This window comes from Macaca mulatta, chromosome 12, assembly GCF_049350105.2.
Source record: "Macaca mulatta isolate MMU2019108-1 chromosome 12, T2T-MMU8v2.0, whole genome shotgun sequence".
In the NCBI taxonomy this organism is placed as follows: Eukaryota; Metazoa; Chordata; class Mammalia; order Primates; family Cercopithecidae; genus Macaca; species Macaca mulatta.
Window position 1 is genome coordinate 36994703 of NC_133417.1, and position 19993 is coordinate 37014695.

Below are 19993 nucleotides of genomic sequence, written 5' to 3' on the forward strand. Positions count from 1 at the left end.
TAAGGCTAGCAAAGAGATCCACGAAATACAGATGTAACTCTGTGAGTGGAAGTCACATATCACAGAGCAGTTTCTCAGAAAGCTTCTTTCCAGATTTCATCGCAGGATATTTCCTTTTTCACCATAGCCCTCTATGGGCATCCAAATATCACTTTGCCAATTCCACAAGAACTGTCTTAGCGAAAGCCTTCTTCAGGGGAAAGCTCTAACTCTGTGAGATGATTTCACAGAACACAAAGAAGTTTCTCAGAAAGCTTCTTTCTCTTTGTTATGGGAGGATATTTCTTTTGGCCTTATAGTCTTCAAAGGGATTCCAAATATCTGCTTTCAGATTCCACAGAAATAAGGCTAGCAAAGAGATCCACGAAATACAGATGTAACTCTGTGAGTGGAAGTCACATATCACAGAGCAGTTTCTCAGAAAGCTTCTTTCCATATTTCATCGTAGGATATTTCCTTTTTCACCATAGCCCTCTATGGGCTTCCAAATATCACTTTTCCAATTCCATAAGAACTGTCATAGCGAAAGGCTTCTTGAGGGGAAAGCTTTAACTCTGTGAGATGATTTCACAGAACACAAAGAAGTTTCTCAGAAAGCTTCTTTCTCTTTGTTATGGGAGGATATTTCCTTTGGCCCTATAGTCTTCAAAGGGATTCTAAATATCTGCTTTCAGATTCCACAAAAATAAGGCTAGCAAAGGGATCCACGAAATACAGATGTAACTCTGTGAGTGGAAGTCACATATCACAGAGCAGTTTCTCAGAAAGCTTCTTTCCAGATTTCATCTGAGGATATTTCCTTTTTCACCATAGCCCTCTATGGGCTTCCAAATATCACTTTGCCAATTCCACAAGAACTGTGTTAGCGAAAGGCTTCTTGAGGGGAAAGCTGTAACTCTGTGAGATGATTTCACAGAACACGAAGAAGTTTCTCAGAAAGCTTCTTTCTCTTTGTTATGGGAGTATATTTCTTTGGCCCATTAGTATTCAAAGGGATCCGAAATATCTGTTCTCAGATTCCACAGAAATAAGGCCAGCAAAGAGATCCACGAAATACAGATGTAACTCTGTGAGTGGAAGGCACATATCACAGAGCAGTTTCTCAGAAAGCTTCTTTCCAGATTTCATCGGAGGATATTTCCTTTTTCACCATAGCCCTCTATGGGCTTCCAAATATCACTTTGCCAATTCCACAAGATCTGTCTTAGCGAAAGGCTTCTTGAGGGCAAAGCTGTAACTCTGTGAGATGATTTCACAGAACACAAAGAAGTTTCTCAGAAAGCTTCTTTCTCTTTGTTATGGGAGGATATTTCCTTTGGCCCTATAGTCTTCAAAGGGATTCTAAATATCTGCTCTCAGATTCCACAGAAATAAGGCTAGCAAAGAGATCCACGAAATACAGATGTAACTCTGTGAGTGGAAGTCACATATCACACAGCAGTTTCTCAGAAAGCTTCTTTCCAGATTTCATTGGAGGATATTTCCTCTTTCTCCATAGCCCTCTATGGGCTTCCAAATATCACTTTGCCAATTCCCCAAGAACTGTCTTAGCGAAAGGCTTCTTTAGGGGAAAGCTGTAACTCTGTGAGATGATTTCACAGAACACAAAGAAGTTTCTCAGAAAGCTTCTTTCTCTTTGTTATGGGAGGATATTTCTTTTAGCCCTATAGTCTTCAAAGGGATTCCAAATATCTGCTTTCAGATTCCACAGAAATAAGGCTAGCAAAGAGATCCACGAAATACAGATGTAACTCTGTGAGTGGAAGTCACATATCACAGAGCAGTTTCTCAGGAAGCTTCTTTCCAGATTTCATCTGAGGATATTTCCTTTTTCACCATAGCCCTCTATGGGCTTCCAAATATCACTTTGCCAATTCCACAAGAACTGTCTTAGCGAAAGGCTTCTTGAGGGGAAAACTGTAACTCTGTGAGATGATTTCACAGAACACAAAGAAGTTTCTCAGAAAGCTTCTTTCTCTTTGTTATCGGAAGATATTTCCTTTGGCCCTATAGTCTTCAAAGGGATTCGAAATATCTGTTCTCAGATTCCACAGAAATAAGGCTAGCAAAGAGATTCACGAAATACAGATGTAACTCTGTGAGTGGAAGTAACATATCACAGAGCAGTTTCTCAGAAAGCTTCTTTCCAGATTTCATCGGAGGATATTTCCTTTTTCACCATAGCCCTCTATGGGCTTCCAAATATCACTTTTCCAATTCCACAAGAACTGTCTTAGCGAAAGGCTTCTTGAGGGGAAAGCTGTAACTCTGTGAGATGATTTCACAGAACACAAAGAAGTTTCTCAGAAAGCTTCTTTCTCTTTGTTATGGAGGATATTTCCTTTGGCCCTATAGTCTTCAAAGGGATTCTAAATATCTGCTTTCAGATTCCACAGAAATAAGGCTAGCAAAGAGATCCACGAAATACAGATGTAACTCTGTGAGTGGAAGTCTCATATCACAGAGCAGTTTCTCAGAAAGCTTCTTTCCAGATTTCATCGGAGGATATTTCCTTTTTCACCATAGCCCTCTCTGGGCTTCCAAATATCACTTTGCCAATTCCACAAGAACTGTCTTAGCGAAAGGCTTCTTGAGGGGTGATCTGTAACTCTGTGAGATGCTTTCACAGAACACAAAGAAGTTTCTCAGAAAGCTTCTTTCTCTTTGTTATCGGAGGATATTTCCTTTGGGCCTACAGTCTTCAAAGGGATCCGAAATATCTGTTGTCAGATTCCACAGAAATAAGGCTAGCAAAGAGATCCACGAAATACAGATGTAACTCTGTGAGTGGAAGTCACATATCACAGAGCAGTTTCTCAGAAAGCTTCTTTCCAGATTTCATCGGAGGATATTTCCTTTTTCACCATCGCCCTCTATGGGCTTCCAAATATCACTTTACCAATTCCACAAGAACTGTCTTAGCGAAAGGCTTCTTGAGGGCAAAGCTGTAACTCTGTGAGATGATTTCACAGAACACAAAGAAGTTTCTGAGAAAGCTTCTTTCTCTTTGTTATCGGAGGATATTTCCTTTGGCCCTATAGTCTTCAAAGGGATCCGAAATATCTGTTCTCAGATTCCACAGAAATAAGGCTAGCAAAGAGTTCCACGAAATACAGATGTAACTCTGTGAGTGGAAGTCACATATCACAGAGCAGTTTCTCAGAAAGCTTCTTTCCAGATTTCATCGGAGGATATTTCCTTTTTCACCATCCCCCTCTATGGGCTTCCAAATATCACTTTACCAATTCCACAAGAACTGTCTTAGCGAAAGGCTTCTTGAGGGGAAAGCTGTAACTCTGTGAGATGATTTCACAGAACACAAAGAAGTTTCTCAGAAAACTTCTTTCTCTTTGTTATCGGAGGATATTTCCTTTGGCCCTATAGTCTTCAAAGGGATCCTTAATATCTGTTCTCAGATTCCACAGAAATAAGGCTAGCAAAGAGATCCACGAAATACAGATGTAACTCTGTGAGTGGAAGTCTCATATCACAGAGCAGTTTCTCAGAAAGCTTCTTTCCAGATTTCATCGGAGGATATTTCCTTTTTCACCATAGCCCTCTCTGGGCTTTCAAATATCACTTTGCCAATTCCACAAGAACTGTCTTAGCGAAAGGCTTCTTGAGGGGTGAGCTGTAACTCTGTGAGATGATTTCACAGAACACAAAGAAGTTTCTCAGAAAGCTTCTTTCTCTTTGTTATGGGAGGATATTTCCTTTGGCCCTCTAGTCTTCAAAGGGATCCGAAATATCTGTTCTCAGATTCCACAGAAATAAGGCTAGCAAAGAAATCCACGAAATACAGATGTAACTCTGTGAGTGGAAGTCACATATCACAGAGCAGTTTCTCAGAAAGCTTCTTTCCAGATTTCATCGGAGGATATTTCCTTTTTCACCATAGCCCTCTATGGGCTTCCAAATATCACTTTGCCAATTCCACAAGAACTGTCTTAGCGAAAGGCTTCTTGAGGGGAAAGCTGTAACTCTATGAGATGATTTCACAGAACACAAAGAAGTTTCTCAGAAAGCTTCTTTCCTTTTGTTATGGGAGGATATTTCCTTTGGCCCTATAGTCTTCAAAGGGATCCGAAATATCTGCTTTCAGATTCCACAGAAATAAGGCTAGCAAAGAGATCCACGAAATACAGATGTAACTCTATGAGTGGAAGTCACATATCACAGAGCAGTTTCTCAGAAAGCTTCTTTCCAGATTTCATCGGAGGATATTTCGTTTTTCACCAAAGCCCTCTATGGGCTTCCAAATATCACTTTGCCAATTCCACAAGAACTGTCTTAGCGAAAGGCTTCTTTAGGGGAAAGCTGTAACTCTGTGAGATGATTTCACAGAACGCAAAGAAGTTTCTCAGAAAGCTTCTTTCTCTTTGTTATGGGAGGATATTTCCTTTGGCCCTATAGTCTTCAAAGGGATTCTAATTACCTGCTCTCAGATTCCACAGAAATAAGGCTAGCAAAGAGATCCAGGAAATACAGATGTAACTCTATGAGTGGAAGTCACATATCCCAGAGCAGTTTCTCAGAAAGCTTCTTTCCAGATTTCATCGGAGGATATTTCCTTTTTCACCATAGCCCTCTCTGGGCTTCCAAATATCACTTTGCCAATTCCACAAGAACTGTCTTAGCGAAAGGCTTCTTGAGGGGAAAGCTGTAACTCTGTGAGATGATTTCACAGAACACGAAGAAGTTTCTCAGAAAGCTTCTTTCTCTTTGTTATCGGAGGATATTTCCTTTGGCCCTATAGTCTTCAAAGGGATCCGAAATATCTGTTCTCAGATTCCACAGAAATAAGGCTAGCAAAGAGATCCACGAAATACAGATGTAACTCTGTGAGTGGAAGTCACATATCACAGAGCAGTTTCTCAGAAAGCTTCTTTCCAGATTTCATCGAAGGATATTTCCTTTTTCAACATAGCCCTCTCTGGGCTTCCAAATATCACTTTGCCAATTCCACAAGAACTGTCTTAGCGAAAGGCTTCTTGAGGGGAAAGCTGTAACTCTGTGAGATGATTTCACAGAACACGAAGAAGTTTCTCAGAAAGCTTCTTTCTCTTTGTTATCGGAGGATATTTCCTTTGGCCCTATAGTCTTCAAAGGGATCCGAAATATCTGTTCTCAGATTCCACAGAAATTAGGCTAGCAAAGAGATCCACGAAATACAGATGTAACTCTGTGAGTGGAAGTCACATATCACAGAGCAGTTTCTCAGAAAGCTTCTTTCCAGATTTCATCGGAGGATATTTCCTTTTTCACCATAGACGACTATGGGCTTCCAAATATCACTTTGCCAATTCCACAAGAACTGTCTTAGCGAAAGGCTTCTTGAGGGGAAAGCTGTAATTCTTTGAGATGATTTCACAGAACACAAAGATGTTTCTCAGAAAGCTTCTTTCTCTTTGTTATGGAGGATATTTCCTTTGGCCCTATAGTCTTCAAAGGGATTCTAAATATCTGCTTTCAGATTCCACAGAAATAAGGCTAGCAAAGAGATCCACGAAATACAGATGTAACTCTGTGAGTGGAAGTCACATATCACAGAGCAGTTTCTCAGAAAGCTTCTTTCCAGATTTCATCGGAGGATATTTCGTTTTTCACCATAGCCCTCTATGGGCTTCCAAATATCACTTTGCCAATTCCACAAGAACTGTCTTAGCGAAAGGCTTCTTTAGGGGAAAGCTGTAACTCTGTGAGATGATTTCACAGAACGCAAAGAAGTTTCTCAGAAAGCTTCTTTCTCTTTGTTATGGGAGGATATTTCCTTTGGCCCTATAGTCTTCAAAGGGATTCTAATTACCTGCTCTCAGATTCCACAGAAATAAGGCTAGCAAAGAGATCCACGAAATACAGATGTAACTCTGTGAGTGGAAGTCACATATCCCAGAGCAGTTTCTCAGAAAGCTTCTTTCCAGATTTCATCGGAGGATATTTCCTTTTTCACCATAGCCCTCTCTGGGCTTCCAAATATCACTTTGCCAATTCCACAAGAACTGTCTTAGCGAAAGGCTTCTTGAGGGGAAAGCTGTAACTCTGTGAGATGATTTCACAGAACACGAAGAAGTTTCTCAGAAAGCTTCTTTCTCTTTGTTATCGGAGGATATTTCCTTTGGCCCTATAGTCTTCAAAGGGATCCGAAATATCTGTTCTCAGATTCCACAGAAATAAGGCTAGCAAAGAGATCCACGAAATGCAGATGTAACTCTGTGAGTGGAAGTCACATATCACAGAGCAGTTTCTCAGAAAGCTTCTTTCCAGATTTCATCGGAGGATATTTCCTTTTTCACCATAGCCGTCTATGGGCTTCCAAATATCACTTTGCCAATTCCACAAGAACTGTCTTAGCGAAAGGCTTCTTGAGGGGAAAGCTGTAACTCTGTGAGATGATTTCACAGAACACAAAGAAGTTTCTCAGAAAGCTTCTTTCTCTTTGTTATCGGAGGATATTTCCTTTGGCCCTATAGTCTTCAAAGGGATCCTTAATATCTGTTCTCAGATTCCACAGAAATAAGGCTAGCAAAGAGATCCACGAAATACAGATGTAACTCTGTGAGTGGAAGTCTCATATCACAGAGCAGTTTCTCAGAAAGCTTCTTTCCAGATTTCATCGGAGGATATTTCCTTTTTCACCATAGCCCTCTCTGGGCTTTCAAATATCACTTTGCCAATTCCACAAGAACTGTCTTAGCGAAAGGCTTCTTGAGGGGTGAGCTGTAACTCTGTGAGATGATTTCACAGAACACAAAGAAGTTTCTCAGAAAGCTTCTTTCTCTTTGTTATGGGAGGATATTTCCTTTGGCCCTATAGTCTTCAAAGGGATCCGAAATATCTGTTCTCAGATTCCACAGAAATAAGGCTAGCAAAGAAATCCACGAAATACAGATGTAACTCTGTGAGTGGAAGTCACATATCACAGAGCAGTTTCTCAGAAAGCTTCTTTCCAGATTTCATCCGAGGATATTTCCTTTTTCACCATCGCCCTCTATGGGCTTCCAAATATCACTTTACCAATTCCACAAGAACTGTCTTAGCGAAAGGCTTCTTGAGGGGAAAGCTGTAACTCTGTGAGATGATTTCACATAACACAAGGAAGTTTCTCAGAAAACTTCTTTCTCTTTGTTATCGGAGGATATTTCCTTTGGCCCTATAGTCTTCAAAGGGATCCTTAATATCTGTTCTCAGATTCCACAGAAATAAGGCTAGCAAAGAGATCCACGAAATACAGATGTAACTCTGTGAGTGGAAGTAACATATCACAGAGCAGTTTCTCAGAAAGCTTCTTTCCAGATTTCATCGGAGGATATTTCCTTTTTCACCATAGCCCTCTATGGGCTTCCAAATATCACTTTGCCAATTCCACAAGAACTGTCTTAGCGAAAGGCTTCTTGAGGGGAAAGCTGTAACTCTATGAGATGATTTCACAGAACACAAAGAAGTTTCTCAGAAAGCTTCTTTCCTTTTGTTATGGGAGGATATTTCCTTTGGCCCTATAGTCTTCAAAGGGATCCGAAATATCTGCTTTCACATTCCACAGAAATAAGGCTAGCAAAGAGATCCACGAAATACAGATGTAACTCTGTGAGTGGAAGTCACATATCACAGAGCAGTTTCTCAGAAAGCTTCTTTCCAGATTTCATCGGAGGATATTTCCTTTTTCACCATAGCCGTATATGGGCTTCCAAATATCACTTTGCCAATTCCACAAGAACTGTCTTAGCGAAAGCCTTCTGAGGGGAAAGCTGTAACTCTGTGAGATGATTTCACAGAACACAAAGAAGTTTCTCAGAAAGCTTCTTTCTCTTTGTTATCGGAGGATATTTCCTTTGGACCTATAGTCTTCAAAGGGATCCGAAATATCTGTTCTCAGATTCCACAGAAATAAGGCTAGCAAAGATATCCACGAAATACAGATGTAACTCTGTGAGTGGAAGTCACATATCACAGAGCAGTTTCTCAGAAAGCTTCTTTCCAGATTTCATCGAAGGATATTTCCTTTTTCACCATAGCCCTCTCTGGGCTTCCAAATATCACTTTGCCAATTCCACAAGAACTGTCTTAGCGAAAGGCTTCTTGAGGGGAAAGCTGTAACTCTGTGAGATGATTTCACAGAACACGAAGAAGTTTCTCAGAAAGCTTCTTTCTCTTTTTTATCGGAGGATATTTCCTTTGGCCCTATAGTCTTCAAAGGGATCCGAAATATCTGTTCTCAGATTCCACAGAAATTAGGCTAGCAAAGAGATCCACGAAATACAGATGTAACTCTGTGAGTGGAAGTCACATATCACAGAGCAGTTTCTCAGAAAGCTTCTTTCCAGATTTCATCGGAGGATATTTCCTTTTTCACCATAGACCTCTATGGGCTTCCAAATATCACTTTGCCAATTCCACAAGAACTGTCTTAGCGAAAGGCTTCTTGAGGGGAAAGCTGTAATTCTGTGAGATGATTTCACAGAACACAAAGATGTTTCTCAGAAAGCTTCTTTCTCTTTGTTATGGAGGATATTTCCTTTGGCCCTATAGTCTTCAAAGGGATTGTAAATAAATGCTTTCAGATTCCACAGAAATAAGGCTAGCAAAGAGATCCACGAAATACAGATGTAACTCTGTGAGTGGAAGTCACATATCACAGAGCAGTTTCTCAGAAAGCTTCTTTCCAGATTTCATCGGAGGATATTTCGTTTTTCACCATAGCCCTCTATGGGCTTCCAAATATCACTTTGCCAATTCCACAAGAACTGTCTTAGCGAAAGGCTTCTTTAGGGGAAAGCTGTAACTCTGTGAGATGATTTCACAGAACGCAAAGAAGTTTCTCAGAAAGCTTCTTTCTCTTTGTTATGGGAGGATATTTCCTTTGGCCCTATAGTCTTCAAAGGGATTCTAATTACCTGCTCTCAGATTCCACAGAAATAAGGCTAGCAAAGAGATCCACGAAATACAGATGTAACTCTGTGAGTGGAAGTCACATATCCCAGAGCAGTTTCTCAGAAAGCTTCTTTCCAGATTTCATCGGAGGATATTTCCTTTTTCACCATAGCCCTCTCTGGGCTTCCAAATATCACTTTGCCAATTCCACAAGAACTGTCTTAGCGAAAGGCTTCTTGAGGGGAAAGCTGTAACTCTGTGAGATGATTTCACAGAACACGAAGAAGTTTCTCAGAAAGCTTCTTTCTCTTTGTTATCGGAGGATATTTCCTTTGGCCCTATAGTCTTCAAAGGGATCCGAAATATCTGTTCTCAGATTCCACAGAAATAAGGCTAGCAAAGAGATCCACGAAATACAGATGTAACTCTGTGAGTGGAAGTCACATATCACAGAGCAGTTTCTCAGAAAGCTTCTTTCCAGATTTCATCGGAGGATATTTCCTTTTTCACCATAGCCGTCTATGGGCTTCCAAATATCACTTTGCCAATTCCACAAGAACTGTCTTAGCGAAAGGCTTCTTGAGGGGAAAGCTGTAACTCTGTGAGATGATTTCACAGAACACAAAGAAGTTTCTCAGAAAGCTTCTTTCTCTTTGTTATCGGAGGATATTTCCTTTGGACCTATAGTCTTCAAAGGGATCCGAAATATCTGTTCTCAGATTCCACAGAAATAAGGCTAGCAAAGAGATCCAGGAAATACAGATGTAACTCTGTGAGTGGAAGTCACATATCACAGAGCAGGTTCTCAGAAAGCTTCTTTCCAGATTTCATCGGAGGATATTTCCTTTTTCACCATAGCCGTCTATGGGCTTCCAAATATCACTTTGCCGATTCCACAAGAACTGTCTTAACGAAAGGCTTCTTGAGGGGAAAGCTGTAACTCTGTGAGATGATTTCACAGAACACAAAGAAGTTTCTCAGAAAGCTTCTTTCAATTTGTTATGGGAGGATATTTCCTTTGGCCCTAAAGTCTTCAAAGGGATCCGAAATATCTGCTTTCAGATTCCACCGAAATAAGGCTAGCAAAGAGATCCACGAAATACAGATGTAACTCTGTGAGTGGAAGTCACATATCACAGAGCAGTCTCTCAGAAAGCTTCTTTCCAGATTTCATCGGAGGATATTTCCTTTTTCACCATAGCCGTCTATGGGCTTCCAAATATCACTTTGCCAATTCCACAAGAACTGTCTTAGCGAAAGGCTTCTTGAGGGGAAAGCTGTAACTCTGTGAGATGATTTCACAGAACACAAAGAAGTTTTTCAGAAAGCTTCTTTCTCTTTGTTATCGGAGGATATTTCCTTTGTCCCTATAGTCTTCAAAGGGATCCGAAATATCTGTTCTCAGATTCCACAGAAATAAGGCTATCAAAGAGATCCACGAAATACAGATGTAACTCTGTGAGTGGAAGTCACATATCACAGAGCAGTTTCTCAGAAAGCTTCTTTCCAGATTTCATCGGAGGATATTTCCTTTTTCACCATAGCCCTCTATGGGCTTCCAAATATCACTTTGCCAATTCCACAAGAACTGTCTTAGCGAAAGGCTTCTTTTTTTTTTTTTTTTTTTTTTTTTTGAGACGGAGTCTTGCTCTGTCGCCCAGGCTGGAGTGCAGTGGCGCTATCTCGGCTCACTGCAAGCTCCGCCTCCCGGGTTTACGCCATTCTCCTGCCTCAGCCTCCCGAGTAGCTGGGACTACAGGCGCCCGCCACCTCGCCCGGCTAATTTTTTTTTTTGTATTTTTAGTAGAGACGGGGTTTCATTGTGTTAGCCAGGATGGTCTCGATCTCCTGACCTCGTGATCCACCCGTCTCGGCCTCCCAAAGTGCTGGGATTACAGGCTTGAGGCGAAAGGCTTCTTGAGGGGAAAGCTGTAACTCTGTGAGATGATTTCACAGAACACAAAGAAGTTTCTCAGAAAGCTTCTTTCTCTTTGTTATCGGAGGATATTTCCTTTGGCCCTATAGTCTTCAAAAGGATCCGAAATATCTGTTCTCAGATTCCACAGAAATAAGGCTAGCTAAGAGATCCACGAAATACAGATGTAACTCTGTGAGTGGAAGTCACATATCACAGAGCAGTTTCTCAGAAAGCTTCTTTCCAGATTTCATCGGAGGATATTTCCTTTTTCTCCATAGCCCTCTAGGGGCTTCCAAATATCACTTTGCAAATTCCACAAGAACTGTCTTAGCGAAAGGCTTCTTGAGGGGAAAGCTGTAACTCTGTGAGATGATTTCACAGAACACAAAGAAGTTTCTCAGAAAGCTTCTTTCTCTTTGTTATGGGAGGATATTTCCTTTGGCCCTATAGTCTTGAAAGGGAATCTAAATATCTGCTTTCAGATTCCACAGAAATAAGGCTAGCAAAGAGATCCACGAAATACAGATGTAACTGTGTGAGTGGAAGTCACATATCCCAGAGCAGTTTCTCAGAAAGCTTCTTTCCAGATTTCATCTGAGGATATTTCCTTTTTCACCATAGCCCTCTATGGGCTTCCAAATATCACTTTGCCAATTCCACAAGAACTGTCTCAGCGAAAGCCTCCTGAGGGGAAAGCTGTAACTCTGTGAGATGATTTCACAGAACACAAAGAAGTTTCTCAGAAAGTTTCTTTCTCTTTGTTATCGGAGGATATTTCCTTTGGACCTATAGTCTTCAAAGGGATCAGAAATATCTGTTCTCAGATTCCACAGAAATAAGGCTAGCAAAGAGATCCACGAAATACAGATGTAACTCTGTGAGTGGAAGTCACATATCACAGAGCAGTTTCTCAGAAAGCTTCTTTCCAGATTTCATCGGAGGATATTTCCTTTTTCACCATAGCCCTCTATGGGCTTCTAAATATCACTTTGCCAATTCCTCAAGAACTGTCTTAGCGAAAGGCTTCTTGAGGGGAAAGCTGTAACTCTGTGAGATGATTTCACAGAACACAAAGAAGTTTCTCAGAAAGCTTCTTTCTCTTTGTTATCGGAGGATATTTCCTTTGGCCCTATAGTCTTCAAAGGGATTCTAAATATCTGCTTTCAGATTCCACAGAAATAAGTCTAGCAAAGAGATCCAGGAAACACAGATGTAACTCTGTGAGTGGAAGTCACATATCACAGAGCAGGTTCTCAGAAAGTTTCTTTCCAGATTTCATCGGAGGATATTTCCTTTTTCACCATAGCCGTCTGTGGGCTTCCAAATATCACTTTGCCAATTCCACAAGAACTGTCTTAGCGAAAGGCTTCTTGAGGGGAAAGCTGTAACTCTGTGAGATGATTTCACAGAACACAATGAAGTTTCTCAGAAAGCTTCTTTCTCTTTGTTATCGGAGGATATTTCCTTTGGACCTATAGTCTTCAAAGGGATCCGAAATATCTGTTCTCAGATTCCACAGAAATAAGGCTAGCAAAGAGATCCACGAAATACAGATGTAACTCTGTGAGTGGAAGTCTCATATCACAGAGCAGTTTCTCAGAAAGCTTCTTTCCAGATTTCATCGGAGGATATTTCCTTTTACACCATAGCCCTCTATGGGCTTCCAAATATCACTTTGCCAATTCCACAAGAACTGTCTTAGCGAAAGGCTTCTTGAGGGGAAAGCTGTAACTCTGTGAGATGATTTCACAGAACACAAAGAAGTTTCTCAGAAAGCTTCTTTCTCTTTGTTATGGGAGGATATTTCCTTTGGCCCTATAGTCTTCAAAGGGATTCTAATTATCTGCTCTCAGATTCCACAGAAATAAGGCTAGCAAAGAGATCCACGAAATACAGATGTAACTCTGTGAGTGGAAGTCACATATCCCAGAGCAGTTTCTCAGAAAGCTTCTTTCCAGATTTCTTTGGAGGATATTTCCTTTTTCACCATAGCCCTCTATGGGCTTCCAAATATCACTTTGCCAATTCCACAAGAACTGTCTCAGCGAAAGCCTTCTGAGGGGAAAGCTGTAACTCTGTGAGATGATTTCACAGAACACAAAGAAGTTTCTCAGAAAGCTTCTTTCTCTTTGTTATCGGAGGATATTTCCTTTGGCCCTATAGTCTTCGAAGGGATTCTAAATATCTGCTTTCAGATTCCACAGAAATAAGGCTAGCAAAGAGATCCACGAAATACAGATGTAACTCTGTGAGTGGAAGTCACATATCACAGAGCAGTTTCTCAGAAAGCTTCTTTCCAGATTTCATCTGAGGATATTTCCTTTTTCACCATAGCCCTCTATGGGCTTCCAAATATCACTTTGCCAATTCCACAAGAACTGTCTTAGCGAAAGGCTTCTTGAGGGGAAAGCTGTAACTCTGTGAGATGATTTCACAGAACACTAAGAAGTTTCTCAGAAAGCATCTTTCTCTTTGTTAACGGAGGATATTTCCTTTGGCCCTATAGTCTTCAAAGGGATCCGAAATATCTGTTCTCAGATTCCACAGAAATAAGGCTAGCAAAGAGATCCAGGAAATACAGATGTAACTCTGTGAGTGGAAGTCACATATCACAGAGCAGTTTCTCAGAAAGCTTCTTTCCAGATTTCATCTGAGGATATTTCCTTTTTCACCATAGCCCTCTAGGGGCTTCCAAATATCACTTTGCCAATTCCTCAAGAACTGTCTTAGCGAAAGGCTTCTTGAGGGGAAAGCTGTAACTCTGTGAGATGATTTCACAGAACACAAAGAAGTTTCTCAGAAAGCTTCTTTCTCTTTGTTATCGGAGGATATTTCCTTTGGCCCTATAGTCTTCAAAGGGATTCTAAATATCTGCTTTTAGATTCCACAGAAATAAGTCTAGCAAAGAGATCCAGGAAATACAGATGTAACTCTGTGAGTGGAAGTCACATATCACAGAGCAGGTTCTCAGAAAGCTTCTTTCCAGATTTCATCGGAGGATATTTCCTTTTTCACCCTAGCCGTCTGTGGGCTTCCAAATATCACTTTGCCAATTCCACAAGAACTGTCTTAGCGAAAGGCTTGTTGAGGGGAAAGCTGTAACTCTGTGAGATGATTTCACAGAACACAAAGAAGTTTCTCAGAAAGCTTCTTTCTCTTTGTTATCGGAGGATATTTCCTTTGGACCTATAGTCTTCAAAGGGATCCGAAACATCTGTTCTCAGATTCCACAGAAATAAGGCTAGCAAAGAGATCCACGAAATACAGATGTAACTCTGTGAGTGGAAGTCACATATCACAGAGCAGTTTCTCAGAAAGCTTCTTTCCAGATTTCATCGGAGGATATTTCCTTTTTTGACCGTAGCCGTCTATGGGCTTCCAAATATCACTTTGCCAATTCCACAAGAACTGTCTTAGCGAAAGGCTTCTTGAGGGGAAAGCTGTAACTCAGTGAGATGATTTCACAGAACACAAAGAAGTTTCTCAGAAAGCTTCTTTCTCTTTGTTATGGGAGGATATTTCCTTTGGACCTATTGTCTTCAAAGGGATCCTAAATATCTGTTCTCAGATTCCACAGAAATAAGGCTAGCAAAGAGATCCACGAAATACAGATGTAACTCTGTGAGTGGAAGTCACATATCACAGAGCAGTTTCTCAGAAAGCTTCTTTCCAGTTTTCATCGGAGGATATTTCCTTTTTCACCATAGCCCTCTATGGGCTTCCAAATATCACTTTGCCAATTCCACAAGAACTGTCTTAGCGAAAGGCTTCTTGAGGGGAAAGCTGTAACTCTGTGAGATGATTTCACAGAACACAAAGAAGTTTCTCAGAAAGCTTCTTTCTCTTTGTTATGGGAGGATATTTCCTTTGACCCTATAGTCTTCAAAGGGATTCTAAATATCTGCTCTCAGATTCCACAGAAATAAGGCTAGCAAAGAGATCCACGAAATACAGATGTAACTCTGTGAGTGGAAGTCACATATCACAGAGCAGTTTCTCAGAAAGCTTCTTTCCAGATTTCATCGGAGGATATTTCCTTTTTCACCATAGCCCTCTATGGGCTTCCAAATATCACTTTGCCAATTCCACAAGAACTGTCTTAGCGAAAGGCTCCTTGAGGGGAAAGCTGTAACTCTATGAGATGATTTCACAGAACAAAAAGAAGTTTCTCAGAAAGCTTCTTTCTCTTTGTTATCGGAGGATATTTCCTTTGGCCCTATAGTCTTCAAAGGGATCCGAAATATCTGTTCTCAGATTCCACAGAAATAAGGCTAGCAAAGAGATCCACGAAATACAGATGTAACTCTTTGAGTGGAAGTCACATATCACAGAGCAGTTTCTCAGAAAGCTTCTTTCCAGATTTCATCGGAGGATATTTCCTTTTTCACCGTAGCCCTCTATGGGCTTCCAAATATCACTTTGCCAATTCCACAAGAACTGTCTTAGCGAAAGGCTTCTTGAGGGGAAAGCTGTAACTCTGTGAGATGATTTCACAGAACACAAAGAAGTTTCTCAGAAAGCTTCTTTCTCTTTGTTATGGGAGGATATTTCCTTTGGCCCTATAGTCTTCAAAGGGATTCTAAATATCTGCTTTCAGATTCCACAGAAATAAGGCTAGCAAAGAGATCCACGAAATACAGATGTAACTCTGTGAGTGGAAGTCACATATCACAGAGCAGTTTCTCAGAAAGCTTCTTTCCAGATTTCAACTGAGGATATTTCCTTTTTCACCTTAGCCCTCTATGGGCTTCCAAATATCACTTTGCCAATTCCCCAAGAACTGTCTTAGCGAAAGGCTTCTTGAGGGGAAACCTGTAACTCTGTGAGATGATTTCACACAACGCAAAGAAGTTTCTCAGAAAGCTTCTTTCTCTTTGTTATGGGAGGATATTTCCTTTGGCCCTATAGTCTTCAAAGGGATTCTAATTACCTGCTCTCAGATTCCACAGAAATAAGGCTAGCAAAGAGATCCACGAAATACAGATGTAACTCTGTGAGTGGAAGTCACATATCCCAGAGCAGTTTCTCAGAAAGCTTCTTTCCAGATTTCATTGGAGGATATTTCCTTTTTCACCATAGCCGTCTATGGGCTTCCAAATATCACTTTGCCAATTCCACAAGAACTGTCTCAGCGAAAGCCTTCTGAGGGGAAAGCTGTAACTCTGTGAGATGATTTCACAGAACACAAAGAAGTTTCTCAGAAAGCTTCTTTCTCTTTGTTATCGGAGGATATTTCCTTTGGCCCTATAGTCTTCAAAGGGTTCCGAAATATCTGTTCTCAGATTCCACAGAAAAAAGGCTAGCAAAGAGATCCACGAAATACAGATGTAACTCTGTGAGTGGAAGGGACATATCACAGAGCAGTTTCTCAGAAAGCTTCTTTCCAGATTTCATCGGAGGATATTTCCTTTTTCACCATAGCCCTCTATGGGCTTCCAAATATCACTTTGCCAATTTCACAAGAACTGTCTTAGCGAAAGGCTTCTTGACGGGAAAGCTGTAACTCTGTGAGATGATTTCACAGAACACAAAGAAGTTTCTCAGAAAGCTTCTTTCTCTTTGTTATGAGAGGATATTTCCTTTGGCCCTATACTCTTCAAAGGGATCCGAAATATCTGCTTTCAGATTCCCCAGAAATAAGGCTAGCAAAGAGATCCACGAAATACAGATGTAACTCTGTGAGTGGAAGTCACATATCACAGAGCAGTTTCTCAGAAAGCTTCTTTCCAGATTTCATTGGAGGATATTTCCTTTTTCACCATAGTCCTCTATGGGCTTCCAAATATCACTTTGCCAATTCCACAAGAACTGTCTTAGCGAAAGGCTTCTTGAGGGGAAAGCTGTAACTCTGTGAGATGATTTCACAGAACACAAAGAAGTTTCTGAGAAAGCTTCTTTCTCTTTGTTATCGGAGGATATTTCCTTTCGCCCTATAGTCTTCAAAGGGATCCAAAATATCTGTTCTCAGATTCCACAGAAATAAGGCTAGCAAAGAGATCCACGAAATACAGATGTAACTCTGTGAGTGGAAGTCACATATCCCAGAGCAGTTTCTCAGAAAGCTTCTTTCCAGATTTCATTGCAGGATATTTCCTTTTTCACCATAGCCCTCTATGGGCTTCCAAATATCACTTTGCCAATTCCACAAGAACTGTCTTAGCGATAGGCTTCTTGAGGGGAAAGCTGTAACTCTGTGAGATGATTTCACAGAACACAAAGAAGTTTCTCAGAAAGCTTCTTTCTCTTTGTTATCGGAGGATATTTCCTTTGGACCTATAGTCTTCAAAGGGATCCGAAATATCTGTTCTCAGATTCCACAGAAATAAGGCTAGCAAAGAGATCCACGAAATACAGATGTAACTCTGTGAGTGGAAGTCACATATCACAGAGCAGTTTCTCAGAAAGCTTCTTTCCAGATTTCATCGGAGGATATTACCTTTTTCTCCATATCCCTCTAGGGGCTTCCAAATATCACTTTGCCAATTCCTCAAGAACTGTCTTAGCGAAAGGCTTCTTGAGGGGAAAGCTGTAACTCTGTGAGATGATTTCACAGAACACAAAGAAGTTTCTCAGAAAGCTTCTTTCTCTTTGTTATGGGAGGATATTTCCTTTGGCCCTATAGTCTTCAAAGGGATTCTAAATATCTGCTTTCAGATTCCACAGAAATAAGTGTAGCAAAGAGATCCAGGAAATACAGATGTAACTCTGTGAGTGGAAGTCACATATCACAGAGCAGGTTCTCAGAAAGCTTCTTTCCAGTTTTCATCTGAGGATATTTCCTTTTTCACCATAGCCGTCTGTGGGCTTCCAAATATCACTTTGCCAATTCCACAAGAACTGTATTAGCGAAAGGCTTCTTGAGGGGAAAGCTGTAACTCTGTGAGATGATTTCACAGAACACAATGAAGTTTCTCAGAAAGCTTCTTTCTCTTTGTTATCGGAGGATATTTCCTTTGGCTCTATAGACTTCAAAGGGATCCGAAATATCTGTTCTCAGATTCCACAGAAATAAGGCTAGCAAAGAGATCCACGAAATACAGATGTAACTCTGTGAGTGGAAGTCACATATCACAGAGCAGTTTCTCAGAAAGCTTCTTTCCAGATTTCATCGGAGGATATTTCCTTTTTCACCATAGCCCTCTATGGGCTTCCAAATATCACTTTGCCAATTCCACAAGAACTGTCTTAGCGAAAGGCTTCTTGAGGGGAAAGCTGTATCTCTGTGAGATGATTTCACAGAACACAAAGAAGTTTCTCAGAAAGCTTCTTTCTCTTTGTTATGGGAGGATATTTCCTTTGGCCCTATAGTCTTGAAAGGGAATCCAAATATCTGCTTTCAGATTCCACAGAAATAAGGCTAGCAAAGAGATCCACGAAATACAGATGTAACTCTGTGAGTGGAAGTCACATATCACAGAGCAGTTTCTCAGAAAGCTTCTTTCCAGATTTCATCGGAGGATATTTCCTTTTTCACCATAGCCCTCTATGGGCTTCCAAATATCACTTTGCCAATTCCACAAGAACTGTCTTAGCGAAAGGCTTCTTGAGGGGAAAGCTGTAACTCTGTGAGATGATTTCACAGAACACAAAGAAGTTTCTCAGAAAGCTTCTTTCTCTTTGTTATGGGAGGATATTTCCTTTGGCCCTATAGTCTTCAAAGGGAATCTAAATATCTGCTTTCAGATTCCACAGAATAAGGCTAGCAAAGAGATCCACGAAATACAGATGTAACTCTGTGAGTGGAAGTCACATATCACAGAGCAGTTTCTCAGAAAGCTTCTTTCCAGATTTCATCGGAGGATATTTCCTTTTTCACCGTAGCCCTCTATGGGCTTCCAAATATCACTTTGCCAATTCCACAAGAACTGTCTTAGCGAAAGGCTTCTTGAGGGGAAAGCTGTAACTCTGTGAGATGATTTCACAGAACACAAGGAAGTTTCTCAGAAAGCTTCTTTCTCTTTGTTATGGGAGGATATTTCCTTTGGCCCTATAGTCTTCAAAGGGATTCTAAATATCTGCTTTCAGATTCCACAGAAATAAGGCTAGCAAAGAGATCCACGAAATACAGATGTAACTCTGTGAGTGGAAGTCACATATCACAGAGCAGTTTCTCAGAAAGCTTCTTTCCAGATTTCAACGGAGGATATTTCCTTTTTCACCATAGCCCTCTATGGGCTTCCAAATATCACTTTGCCAATTCCACAAGAACTGTCTTAGCGAAAGCCTTCTTGAGGGGAAAGCTGTAACTCTGTGAGATGATTTCACACAACGCAAAGAAGTTTCTCAGAAAGCTTCTTTCTCTTTGTTATGGGAGGATATTTCCTTTGGCCCTATAGTCTTCAAAGGGATTCTAATTACCTGCTCTCAGATTCCACAGAAATAAGGCTAGCAAAGAGATCCACGAAATACAGATGTAACTCTGTGAGTGGAAGTCACATATCCCAGAGCAGTTTCTCAGAAAGCTTCTTTCCAGATTTCATTGGAGGATATTTCCTTTTTCACCATAGCCCTCTATGGGCTTCCAAATATCACTTTGCCAATTCCACAAGAACTGTCTCAGCGAAAGCCTTCTGAGGGGAAAGCTGTAACTCTGTGAGATGATTTCACAGAACACAAAGAAGTTTCAGAAAACTTCTTTCTCTTTGTTATCGGAGGATATTTCCTTTGGCCCTATAGTCTTCAAAGGGATCCGAAATATCTGTTCTCAGATTCCACAGAAAAAAGGCTAGCAAAGAGATCCACGAAATACAGATATAACTCTGTGAGTGGAAGTCACATATCACAGAGCAGTTTCTCAGAAAGCTTCTTTCCAGATTTCATCGGAGGATATTTCCTTTTTCACCATAGCCCTCTATGGGCTTCCAAATATCACTTTGCCAATTCCACAAGAACTGTCTTAGCGAAAGGCTTCTTGAGGGGAAAGCTGTAACTCTGTGAGATGATTTCACAGAACACAAAGAAGTTTCTGAGAAAGCTTCTTTCTCTTTGTTATGAGAGGATATTTCCTTTGGCCCTATAGTCTTCAAAGGGATCCGAAATATCTGCTTTCAGATTCCACAGAAATAAGGCTAGCAAAGAGATCCACGAAATACCGATGTAACTCTGTGAGTGGAAGTCAAATATCACAGAGCAGTTTCTCAGAAAGCTTCTTTCCAGATTTCATTGGAGGATATTTCCTTTTTCACCATAGCCCTCTATGGGCTTCCA